General features: G+C 44.0%; 1 protein-coding gene across 8 annotated transcripts in view; it reads left to right on the forward strand.

The window, feature by feature from the left end:
* Nucleotides 1-13,764, forward strand: part of pdlim5a (PDZ and LIM domain 5a) — an 81,613-nt gene that overhangs the window by 17,176 nt on the left and 50,673 nt on the right. The window lies entirely within an intron of this gene.

Below are 13,764 nucleotides of genomic sequence, written 5' to 3' on the forward strand. Positions count from 1 at the left end.
GTTGTAAGAGTACAGGAGCTGAGGCAAACAGGAGCTCCAGTCTCGTTTCCGAGAAACTGGCAAGGTTCGTAAGAGATTATGCAGCGTTCTGTTGAAACGCTCACACTGTCCATTGCCGGCGGGATGGTAAGGAGTGGTCCTAGATTTCGTAATCCCATAAAGATTACAGAGCTGCTGGATCAAATTGCTCTCAAAATTTCGACCCTGATCTGAATGGATGCGGGCAGGCACCCCCAATTTACAAAACCATTCAGTTACCAGAGCCTGAGCCACAGTGGAGGCCCGCTGGTCACGAGTGGGTACGGCAAGCGTGTACTTGCTGAACACATCCGTCATGACCAGAACATCTTCTACCCCAGCCTGGGTTGGTTCCAAGACCGTGAAGTCTATGGCCACGATTTCATTAGGCCGAGAAGCCAGCAAATGCCCCATGAAGCTATGGGTGGCAGAGTTAGTGCCTTTGGCCACCTGGCACCTCTCACAGGATTGGCACCAATGTGCCACATCAGAGGACATACCCGGCCAGTAACACCGCTGTCGCAACAACTCCAGAGTCCGTTCGATGCCCTGATGGCCATGTTTCTGATGGGCTTCTGTTAAAACCTCTTCTTTTAGTACCGCTGGTAACAGCAGCTGACAGACGGACTCAGCACCATCTGGCCGGAGGGTCTGGCGGTACAAAGTGCCGTTCCTTTCCACCAAACGATCCCACTGACGGAGCAAAGCCAGCGCGGGTGGGGTGAGCAATTTACGCTCAGCAGGGGTTGGTTGTCGCTTTTCCTCCCAAAACTGTAGGAACTGCTGGATAACAGGGTCGGTCTGCTGCAGCCTACAGATCTCTGCAGGGGCATGGTAAGGAAGGGCTATGATGGTAGCCTGTCCTGCCTCTGCTTTGGAAACCCGCAGAGCTTGCTGCAGAGAGGCCGGGAGTGATGTACCCGGGAGCATGGCTTCCATGTCCTGCATACTGGGAGGCTGCTGGCGAGACAAAGTGTCCGCATTCCTATTGACCCTCCCTGATCTATATTTGATTTCAAAGTCAAATGCGGCAAGCTGGGCTGCCCAGCGTTGTTCGGTGGCCCCAAGCTTAGCCGATGACAGGTGGCTGAGGGGGTTGTTATCCGTGTAAACAATACACTTCTGACCAAGCAGATACTCCCTAAATTTTTCGGTCATGGCCCATTTAAGAGCCAAAAACTCCAACTTCATGGAGCTATAGTTGGCCATATTGTGCTCCGTGGGCCTTAGGCCCCTACTCGCATAAGCGATGGGCCTTACCTTGCCGTTCTGCTCCTGTGACAGGACCGCTCCTAGGCCACCAAAACTGGCATCAACCTCCAAAATGAAAGGGAGGGAAAAATCAGCATATGCCAACACAGGAGCTGTGGTGAGCTTGGTCTTAAGGGCCTCAAAACTGCGTTGGCATTCCTCAGACCAGTTCCCTGCCACTGCACCCTCTGGTCTCTTCCCGGATTTTGTGCTCCCCAGCTTGGCTACCAGCTGGTGCAGAGGGGCGGCCAACTTGGCAAAGCCCTTCACGAACCGGCGGTAGTAACTGGCAAAGCCAAGGAACGACCGCAGTTCCGAGATGGTGCTTGGAGGCTGCCAGTCGGTTACCACTTCAACCTTACTGGGGTCAGTGGAAACACCCTGGTCCGAGATCACATGCCCCAAATACCGCACCTCCTGCTGGAAAAAGGCACATTTAGCAAGCTTGGCCTTCAGGCCCTGATGTTGTAAACGCCCCAGAACAACCTCCAGTCTCTCCAAGTGCTGTTCAATGGTGGAAGAGAACACAACAATGTCGTCCAAGTAAATCAACAAGGACTGACACTGTTGGTCCCCGAAGAGCCGCTGCATCAGACGTTGGAAAGTACTGGGAGCATTGCAGAGCCCAAAGGGCCACTCGAAGAGGCCAAACGGGGTGCAGAATGCCGTTTTAGGCCGATCCGCTTCAACCACCGGGACCTGGTTGTATCCACTGGCTAGGTCCATGGTGGAGAACCAACAAGCACCAGTCAGAGCGTCCAAGGACTCCTCAATGCGGGGAAGAGGAAACGCATCTTTCCGGGTCTTCCGGTTCAGGGGCCTGTAGTCGACGCACATGCGCAGACTACCATCTTTCTTCTTGGCGAGGACGATGGGTGACGCATAGGGGCTACTGCTCTCCCTAATTATCTGTGCTTCCAACAGCTTGTTAATATGCTCTTTAACTAGGTCGTAATCCGACGGAGGAATGCGTCTGTACCGCTGACGGACTGGGACATCATCCAGAAGCGGAATGCCATGAGCGATCAGATTAGTGCAACCCAAGTCGCTGTCATGACAAGCAAAGACAGACTCATACTTGCTGAGAAGCAACCTCAGCCGATCCTGCTCCTCAGCAGGAAGGGGAGACAAATCCATGGCCGCTATCTGCTCCGGAATGGAGGGGGCAACTGCATGGGAAGCCACTGTGGCAACAGAGGAGGGTACCTCTGTAACGCCTGCTGGCAGGCTCACAACGCTCACCACCTCCAAACTCCCTACGACTGTGCGCGGGTAAAGCAGCACATCAGTGGAACCCACATTTACAATGGGGATGTATGCAGTCCCCCTTTCCACTTGGACCAAAGATGGTGAGGCAAGTAGCCCGGCTGGAAGGCCAGAGCCTCGTGGCTCAAACAACACAGTGGTATTTGCGAAGTGCTCAGAGCAGGTAGCAGCCACAATCTTAAATGTACCACCTGGAATCCGCCAGGCCTTCCGTCCCCGCACCATGGCTCTTCCACAGGCGGGCCCAGGGGGCCGTATACTAGCTCGATGGCACTTTTGCAGAGCTTGCAGAACTAACTCAGGAGCCTCTGATACAGAGGGTAAGTCAAAGAGGGCCAAACCATGTCGCCCGAAGAGTTCGCCATAACATCGGCGGATCACATTCATCCCCAGCACCCCAGGGGCCTGTGCAGACATACCATTGGGCAAGTCCTTAACCACCAAAATGCCACACTTTGGCATCAGCTTACCGCACAGTTCAATATCCAGTTCCATGTACCCAAGGTAAGGGATGTCTAACCCATTGGCTGCACGGAGCTGTAGCCAGTCACACAAGCGCAGTTTCTCCGGGCCCCACGGCTCAAAATGCTGATGGAAAAAGCTCTCCGTGATGGTAGATACCATGGATCCAGTATCCACCAAACAAGGAACAGCAATACCCCCAATATTAATACACATATGGGGGCAAGAGGACATGAGGTTGGGCATTTCTGAACCACCTCCTGTTCTTGAGCCAATATCACTGCCCGCCGAACTGTGACTCAACAGCTCGGCGGGTGGTAGTTTTCCGCAGGCCGTGAAGGACTATGTTGTACACTTGTCTTCTGTGCAGGCAAAGGCTGCTGCGGGCGAGGAACACGGACCCCGTCACATTCCCTAGCAAAATGTCCTGGTTGGTGGCATCGCTTACAGATAACTGGGCCCCACTGTGAGGGGCGGCCCCGGGAATGAGGGCCCGGCAAGCGAGAAATGCTTTGTGTAAGTTGGTTGATTTGCTCTTGCTGGAGTTTAAGCATCTCCTTCATCTCACTTAGCTCGGACGCCAGGGGTGGCTTGACGGACAACTGTGGGCCACTGGTAGCTCCACACTGAAACCCAAGAACTGAGGGGACAGAATAACTTCTGCCCCTGGCTCCTCCTGGCAAACCCTCCCGCTCCCATTGGATCGCCTCAGCCCGGACTTCAAGCAACGTAGCGGTTGGCTGCCTACGCACAAACTGTTTCAATTCGCGACGAAGAGCACCATCAGTTACGTGTTCAACAAACTGATCGCGCAGTAAGACCTCAGCATTAGGCACGTCACTAGGGGCGCGCTGTTTAACAGATGCCATAAGGCTCATTAATGCAAGGGAGAACTCCTGAAGAGTCTCGCCTTCTTGCTGTCGACGAGAAAAGAAGGCTTCCTGCAACCCTACATAGGAGTCAAAGCAACCATACAGCTCCTGTAATATCGCGATTATTTTAGCTGGGTCTGTTCGTTCTGCATCGGGCCGAAATCTTATTTCCTCACGTGCCTCTCCCTCAAGGTGATCTAAGGGATCCAAGGGAAAAAGCCTGGTCGGATGCAGTCAAATGACGCGCTCTAATACACGCCTGCACCTCCTCAATCCATTCACTAATGCCAATCCCTGACTTTCCTCTGAACATAGGGCATTTCCTATCTCGGGGCACAAAGACAAGTCTCTCTGTTACAGTACCAACAGTGGCAGGAGCGGGCACGGCAGACCCGGAGGCCGCCGCATCAAGGGCAGGCCTGGCCGCCACCTGTTCCTGTCGCAGCCTCTCATTATCCGCCTTTAACTGTGCAACTAAGTTCCTTAAATCCTGCAGTTCTGTATCCATAGCTACACACCCCCACCAACAGAAAAAAATAATAATAATAATCTACCTGGGGCAGCGGCGTATTAAGAGAAGGGAAAAAAAAAACCTAGTTGGATTCTTTTTTTTTTTTTTTTTTTTTTTTTTTAGTCTAAGTCACAGCAATACACACAACTGTTCAACCCCAACCTGGACCAAGAGAATACAACTATTTAACAATAAGAAACACAAGAGCAAAGGGAAGAGAAGAAAAAAATAAATAAATAAATAAAAGGGAGAAACACACGTCTCTGCTCTTAGTAGATCCTACCAGCAACGCCAGAATGTGGCAGCAGGTGGTGTATACAGGAAAGAGAACCTGATACTAGCGATTTCTAATGGACCAATAACGCCACCTTGGGAATTTCACCCAAAGAATTAATTTTAAAGGTAGGATACGTAGATCCGTTCTACCATAGAGAGAGTCAGAGACGTGGTTATAATTTAGAAAAAAACAGCAATTCTTTATTTAAACATGATTAAAATAACAGGTCTTGTTAAAATATACTACCCACACACACGGGAAGGCGAGGGGGGAGCCTAATTCAGGTGCTGAGGCTTACCTGATGGAGTGGGTCGAGGCGAAGTGAGGAGTGATCCCAGTAGATAAAGCAAAACAGAAAGGAAGGCACCCCAAATCACTCGTGACAGCCACTACACACATGCACTCTGTAAAACAATGGACTAGAAGGGGGCGGCACTGCACACCAAAACGGGAAGTCCCCACCACCAGGACACCAGGAACCACCACGTCAGCTCTCAGCAACTGAAAAGACAAAGAGGGGCATAAATAGCTTTTCACACACACACGCGCACACACACTATAAGGGGAGAGAAAAAAAGAATAACCCAAAAAAACAAACATTAATAGTCACAGGAACAATTGGAACCCAAAATACAATTCCCCATGGACTCAGGCAACCCAGATAACTGAATAAACTCAGGATAAGAAAAATAATACCGGGAATAATAACAATCAAGAACCAGTCCAGTAACAGAGGTTGAACAGTTGTCACATAAACAGCCCCTTGAATAATCCAGCCCAGCCTATGCTGCTGGAAGAGGGCAATTTCTGCTGCCGGCGGGCTCCAAGTTTAACCAGCCACGATACCGGCTGATTAAGGCGTCTCAGACCGCACCGCCGTGGTTAAACAACAATTGGAACCGAGGTGGAGCCGCAGCTCAGGCGTCCGACTGCCGTGGGCTATCAAAAAGCTGCAGCTGAAACGTGTCAAAGCTGTGTTGTTTCTCCCAAGTTAACGCCGCTGGAATTCCCCAGATCACCAGGCCCCACATAGACCTGTCAACAAAATATTACTACTTTGTGGAGGAGCAGGAAGTGAATGTGTCAAATTGTCATACAGCATACATACCGATCAGGCCACCAGAGAAATCCCACTGAGGAAGAGGACGGAGGCAAAGCTGCCGATTACGGCCAGGTTTGATTGACGCGCTGATCACGAGCGCTGTAACCGGGAACGTCTTGTCTAACAAACCAAACATGCACATCAGCACCACAATTATCCATAGAGCGCACTAGCAGCCACTGCAACCTACCTGTACCGTTAACCAGCAGCCGAGGCGACCCGGAAGCAAAGCGGAGGAACCAGAGGAAGAGGGTAACCGATAATGCCACCACTCCCCTTTTATAGGGTGCCCTCCAGAGGCAATTGGCTGACACTGCCCCTGCAGCCAACACTCCTGCCTCCAGGAGCATGAGGAGATGTCCTCCTGCTACATTTAGTTGGGCCTCCTTTGGCCTGTATTACTGCAGCAATGCGGCGTGGCATGGAGTCGATCAGTCTGTGGCACTGCTCAGGTGTTATGATAGCCCAGGTTGCTCTAATAGTGGCTTTTAGCTCTTCTGAATTGTTGGGTCTGGTGTATTGCATCTTCTTCTTCACAATTCCCCATAGATTTTCTATGGGGTTAAGGTCAGGAGAGTTTGCTGGCCAATTAAGAACAGGGATACCATGGTCCTTCAACCAGGTACTGGTAGCTTTGGCACTGTGTGCAGGTGCCAAGTCCTGTTGGAAAATGAAATCTGCATCTCCAAAAAGTTGGTCAGCTGCAGGAAGCATGAAGTGCTCTAAAACTTCCTGGTATGTGGCTGCGTTGACCCTGGACCTCAGAAAACACAATGGACCAACACCAGCAGATGACATGGCACCCCAAACCATCACTGACTGTGGAAACTTTACACTGGACTTCAAGCAACGTGGATGAAGTGCCTCTCTTCTTTTCCTCCAGACTCTGGGACCTTGATTTCCAAAGGAAATGCAAAATTTACTTTCATCAGAGAACATGACTTTGGACCACTCACCAGCAGTCCAGTCCTGTTTCTCTTTAGCCCAGGCAAGACGCTTCTGACGCTGTCTGTGGTTCAAGAGTGGCTTGACACAAGGAATGCGACAGCAGAAACCCATGTCTTTCATACGTCTGTGTGTGGTGGTTCTTGAAGCACTCACTCCAGCTGCAGTCCACTCTTTGTGAATCTCCCCCACATTTTTGAATGGGTTTTGTTTCACAATCCTCTCCAGGGTGCGGTTATCTCTCTTGCTTGTACACTTTTTTCGACCACATCTTTTCCTTCCCTTCGCCTCTCTATTAATGTGCTTGGACACTGAGCTCTGTGAACAGCCAGCCTCTTTAGCGATGACCTTTTGTGTCTTGCCCTCCTTGTGCAAGGTGTCGATGGTCGTCTTTTGGACAACTGTCAAGTCAGCAGTCTTCCCCATGATTGTGTAGCCTATAGAACTAGACTGAAAGACCATTTAAAGGCTTTTGCAGGTGGTTTGAGTTAATTAGCTGATTAGAGTGTGGCACCAGGGGCCATCAATTTTGAACCTTTTCACAATATTCAAATTTTCTGATATGATGAATTTGAGATTTTCATTTGTTGTCATTTGTAATCATCAAAATTAAACAAAATAAACATCTGAAATATATGAGTTTGTATGTAATGTATGAATATAATATACAAGTTTCACTTTTTAAATGGAATTACTGAAATCAATCTACTTTTTCATGATATTCTAATTTTATGACCAGCACCTGTAAATAATAATTTCTGCCTTGATATCTATGGACCATCTAGATACTATTTCACTTATTTTCCATGAAAAACTGCTCTTGTTGGGGTCATATGTTCAATCCCAACCACAGTTTCTGCAGATCAGTCAAAAAATTAATCGCACATGAATTAAAGACCTGCGACAGACTGGCGTCCTGTTCAGGGTTTACCCCGCCTCTTACCTATAGACTGCCAGATATAGGCACCTACCCCATTTTGACCCTGATGGAATATGGATGGATGGATGGATGGATGGATGGATGGATGGATGGATGGATGGATGGATGGATGGATGGATGGACCAATTAAAGACAGTAGAACAGGGTTTGGCAATTCCAGTTCCTGGGGGCCGGTATCCTGCAACGTTTAGATGTGAGTCTGGTTCAACAAACCTGAATCAAGTAAATCAATGATTGACAGGACTTTGGAGGAACTGACTGCATAATAAGGTGTGTTGGACCCAGGATGGATCTAGAAGTTGCAGGACGCCTGACCCCAGGACCTGGACTTGCCCACCCCTGCAGCAGAACAACAGAAGGGTATTGAAGTTATGAGGTTAAAATGAGCCATTGACTCTCACACAGAACATTAAAAAGAAAGATTTTAAATGAACTGAAACTTAGTATTAGAAACATATTAGCTTTTGGAACAATTTGGAAACCCTTATCAGAGGGAATGTTTGATTCCAATACTTTACTGAGAGGAAAAAAATATGGAAAGATTCTTATAATTTCTATAACCCTGAATCAGATCCACTGCCTGTACCAGTCAAGGGCCAAGAAAGAGCAATATATCATCTCTGTTGACCCCACACATCTTGGGCATAAGTTTTTTGACATTTCTCTTCAGGTCAGTGATACAGAGGGGTAGTGGAAAAATAGAGCTGACACAGACAGCTGAAAACAATGAACACCTCACAGCCAGTGTAGACAGACACTGTTGGAAACACATAACCCTCTTGCACTATTACAACCTGCATTCCCTCATTTGCTCCTGAAAAGAGGAAAAAAATAATGAAAAGTTGCACATGCTCACTCGTGTTTTCCTCATCTGATCTTTTCCTTATTTTATCCTTCTAAGCATTTTCTACATATTATCATTGTTTGGACTGTTAAGCAATGGAAAAACTTCATTAATTTCTCCTGTTTTTACACACAAACTTTGCCAAAGTTTATTCTGATCTCTCGGATTAAGTTGGTTCCGGGGTGCTTGCAAACACTGTGGATATCCTGCCCAGATCTCATTCTAAATTTTATGTTGTTGTGTTCATGAGGTTTGGCAGCTGCTGCCGTGTTGTGTTCCCACAACTCTGTTTCAACAATCGTCTTTCTGTAAGTCCGAGGGAGTTTTTGAATCTCCCCATAGTTTCAATGCTCATTTTAATAGTAAAGACCAAAACTGACAAAATGCCTGATGCCCAAACAAACTTTCTGCATTGTGTTGCAATCATGGTAACAGGATGTGATTTCTCTGTGTGATCAAAATTAATGTGATGCTATCCTGAATTCTTCATGACCAGATATTAAATTCTTTAAATTACATTTTGCAGAAAGTTTTAAAACCTTTTATTTTGTTATTAATGTTAATTGAAAAACTTGTATTGCATTGATTGATTCAAATATCTATTATGTCCAAATATATTAGAAAAACACACATTTTCAAGCGTTTCTTTTATGTTGCCATAATATGTATACAAAGATGATCATATACAGTGTGTCTGGCAATTACAGTTTTAGAAATCAATCTACAAGCTTCTGCTAAACATATAATGAACTCTAACTGTAACATAAAGAATTACATCTTTTTGCAAAAAAATAAAATAAAAATAGCCTCTACACAATGGATTGAATCTTCTGATTAAATATTAGCCTTGCATTTTTTTTTCTTAATAATTTCATTTATTTTATGTTTTGTGTAACTTCATGAACATCTTAAACACCAACAGTTTCTTTTAAAAGACAATTAATTGGACTTGATTGTCAAAAACTTGATTTTCTTTCCACAATGTGGAACTGATCAAATTATGCGCCAGTTTTAGGGTTCAGGAAAACAACGGAAACTGAAAATAAACATTCAGTTTTTTTTTGGGGGGGGGATGATAGATCATGCTCAATATTGCCCCAGTGTTAACATGTTATTGATGGATAGATACATAGGGGCTGACATAGTGTCTGCTCTTCTGCAGTCCTACGCACCTATTTAATCTTTCCCTTTATTTCTTTCTGCTCTTTCTCTTTTCCTCTTTCATCCATCTCACTCACCTCTAAATTTCCCCCACTCCATCTTTTCAATCTGTCTCCTCTCATTTACAAAATATTCTTTTTTTTCCTAAGAAATGCAAACTGTGTAGTTATAACAATTGTCTACAGATGTCTCGTTTCACCTAATCTTGTGTGTGAAATAAGAAGCCCATCAACAATAGATGGTCATTTCTGTAGAATTTCACCCTAAATTTAAACCCTGTGTGCTTTGGAAGCTGGCAAATGTAGGTAAACAACGTGTCTCAGAGCTTACACATGGAAGGAACTGTCTTCAACTCTGAGTTTCGCTCACTTAGACACAGAACATCTGGCTGCTGTCTGTGTCACTCAGTGTGCTGAAAGCAGGCATTATTCAAAGCACTCAGACCCATCACTGTGGGTCTGAGTGCAATCCAAACAATGTTGGAGCCCTCTAGAAAAGCTTTATTGGTCTGTGTTGAAAATATTTTCAAAGAACTAAAAGCAGCAAGCGTATGTGTTGAAATCTGACTTCTCTTATAAAGCATACTGCCACGTTGACCTGCTTTTAAAGTCTCTAAATGCTCCATACTGTGTTTTAGACGTCTTTTTATGAAACAATACTTCCCTGCCACAATATATTATGATGAGGTGGTGTTCTTTAATACGTGTGAAATATAAAACAAGTTTTAGTGTAGCTTTATCCATAACTTTCCCTTAAGAGTCCTTACCAAATGAATTTGCTATGACTAATCTTTTAAATTGTTTAACCTAAATCTTTGGTACCTTTTGACATTGATGTACACTAGTTTAAAAAACTAAGCCATTCATTGATCTACCATTATTTTTGTACAATGGAGGATTGGTACAATGGAGGTTTAGAACATTTTTACATTCAGTCCGGCCAGCCAAAATTTCCAGCAAATTACTTTGTAAAGGAACTGGTTCAGCCCGGTTGAAAAGACAGGACCAGGGCTTGAACTGACAGAGTGAGGGGAAACAGGTTAAAACCAATCAGATTACTATAGTTTTAACCCCCAAACTTCCTGTTACAATAAAAGCTTGTATAGCAGTCCGTTTTTGCCATTTTAAAGATATATCCACATAATTTAGTACATAATAAGGGGCATCATTAAAACATCTCTCCATTCCGGCTTCAGTCTTGACTGCTATAGTTAGAGAAGATGCTCTTGCATCATGCATATTTCTGTGCCAAGCATAAACTCCCTTCCGGCCCTGTAAATGGTCTGGTTCTCTGTGTAAGTGAGTCAGGCTGGAGTCAAGTAAACTGATAAATAATAAATATTTTTAACAAACTGTTTTCTCTTGTTCATAGAAAAGCCTGTTCTTAAAAATATTAGTTTTTTTTGTTTTTTTTACCAGCTAAAAACTACACTAGTCAGTCTGAGGAAGTGGATATTGGCTGTGTCAGTCTTGGTTCTGTTATGTATTCTTTTGAGTTTTTAGTTTTACTTTGCTCCATGATTTCTAGTTTTATTGATTTATTTCTTATTTTGTTGTGTTTTCTGGTTATATTTTAGGTTTTTAGGTTTTTATTTGTTGTCCTCTGTTGCACTCTAGTGTTCTGCTTTTTCCCTAGCTCCTTTCCAGTCTGCTTTGTTCACACCTGCGCCCTATCTGCTCGTTAGTCCTCTCTTTGTTCAGTCTCCCATAAATACACTCCTTGTGCAGTTCCTCAGTGCTGGTTCTTCGTCAAACTTCCTTCAACTCTGTCTCACTGTGTCTTCCTCGTCAAGATTGTTTTTCCCATAATTCCCCATGGTTTCTGGTTTGTTTAACTTTTTTCATGCTTGATTTCTGGATTTTTGGATTCCTGCCTCAGTTGCCTGTTAGCATTTCATTAAATCAACAAGAAACTCACCTCTGCCTCCCTGCCTCTGCATTTGGGTCCTCAAACCACAACCAAATCCTGACAGGTTGGACGGGTAACCAATGATCTGATTGTTGCTATAATTTAAATGTGTGTTCTGTTGTGGACAGGGTAACCTCTCTGGGGTGCATTGCTTTACTAATCAGCTTTTAGAGAAAGGCCAGAACCATTCATCACTTAAAAGCACAGCTTGTCAGGAATTAACTAGGAGACACCAAAGTTATAATCTTAAACCTCTTAACTAACAGTACTTACATTGATTGTAACTCAAATCCTATTAAGTTTAGTTTTTTTAGAGGCTCAATTCTCATTTTCCTTTTTTCTAGATTTAGAAAATATCTCTTGACTCTAGAAGCCAAGTCAAAGTGGATGCTGTTCTTTGGCATACAGATTCAAAGATGGCAGGAATAGATTCAGTATTTATTCTTTGATGAAACTGTTAACGTTAAGTTGTGTGAGAGTCCATATTTCAATTGAAAAACAACATACTGTACCAATAGAGGGACTCCTGTCCCTCCAGAAATTCAGTCTTTTGGATTGAATTCTCACATATAGATACCTTATTAGTCTACAGTTGTGGTGGTTCTGGCAACAACATAAAGGTGGAGTCCGTTTATCATCCATCAGTACTTGGGGTCGTAAATGTAGAAGTCCCAGGAGGAAATTAACTTTCTAACTTTGAGGTAGTAGTTCACTTTTGTGAGCTGCATTCTCAAAAGAAGCCATTGTGAAGGCTGAGTTATAGTCACACTTAAGGCTCTATGGTGCCGGAGCCTGAACAAGCGCCGCAGGAAATTTATACTTCATTCTGGTGGTGGTACAGTATCCTCCCAAAAAAACACAAGGGGCAGTACATCACATAACTAGCAGAAAGAAAATAAATGCTTTGCTCACACCAAAAATGGCAGTGTGCTCCATCAAAAATATTTTTTCATATCAACTTAAGTTAATTTCTTGCAGAGTTTAGGACTCCTACACTGAAAAAAATAATGCAACCGCTTTTGGCATATTTAGTTACTCTAACACAATAGTTTTATGTCCTACCCTGCTAACATGAACAATTGTGTAAAAATTTTTTTTATATGATTAAGTAAATGCCAAAAATGGTTGCATTATTTTTTTCAGTGTATAGTAGAACCAGGAAGAGGAAACCATTGTTTGACGTTATTGTAAAAAATATAAAACTGTTACATTTTCGACTCTAATTAATGTCTAAAAACTAACTTTATAACTCACATTTATGTTTCTCTTAACCTTCCCCGTTTCCATTTTTTTTATTTATTTTTGTTATTCTCTTCTTTTCTTGAAGTAATGATCTATTTGGCAGTGAAAGTTTGCATCTTTTTCTTTCTGAATGGCGCAGTGCATGTGAAGTCCATGCTGAGTTACAAACATTTGCAGGTGTACGGCTATGCTCCATCAAAGCCTTCAGGACCCTCCATGGGGGGGGGCAACTACTTTACTTAATCATATATTAAAAGCCAAACAGGGAAGGTTCAAAATCATATAATTTTTTTCTTTAACTTATAACTTAGTCCTTGCCTATTTTTACAGCATGTTTCAAGTTTATTGCTCACAGTTGAGAACAGTCTTTTATCAATGTCATTGTTGTTTTTTTCTTTCTTTTTTTTTACTATTGCACCATTAATCCTGCAGTTTTCTGTCACGACCCAGAGACATAAATCATTTCCTTGAAAAAGCTTCAAATGTTGTGCAGACTGAGACGTTCTGAATTTCTGCTTCTGATTTTACAATACATTGCTGAAGTATCTTTGATATGAAAATTGAGACTACGTTTAGCTTGGAAACCCCTTTATCACTATAATTAATAACAGATGCCTCCATTTGGAAACAATTATCTTCCAACACGATCGAATGCTGCAGACCATTGCAATTAAAAGTTGGCTATAAAGTCTTTGCAAACACAAAACACACCTTTAATTTTAAGATCTTGCCTCTCTTTCCAAACTCTATCTTAGGTTAATTTAATGAAAAGAAAAGCAGTGGTACTTGAAACGCAGGAGGTATATGTGAAGTGGGGCCAGAAGCAGAGCACTTTAGGGGACACATTTTCACTTGATCTTTTGTGACTTGGTCCATATCCGTAACACACACCTAAAAAGCAGGTCAAATGTACTAAAATAAGACCCCACAGATGTACCCTGTGGCTACTTTTTTTCTTTCCATCT

This window comes from Cyprinodon tularosa, unplaced genomic scaffold (assembly GCF_016077235.1).
Source record: "Cyprinodon tularosa strain WSP-4 unplaced genomic scaffold, ASM1607723v1 ctg115, whole genome shotgun sequence".
NCBI lineage: Eukaryota > Metazoa > Chordata > Actinopteri > Cyprinodontiformes > Cyprinodontidae > Cyprinodon > Cyprinodon tularosa.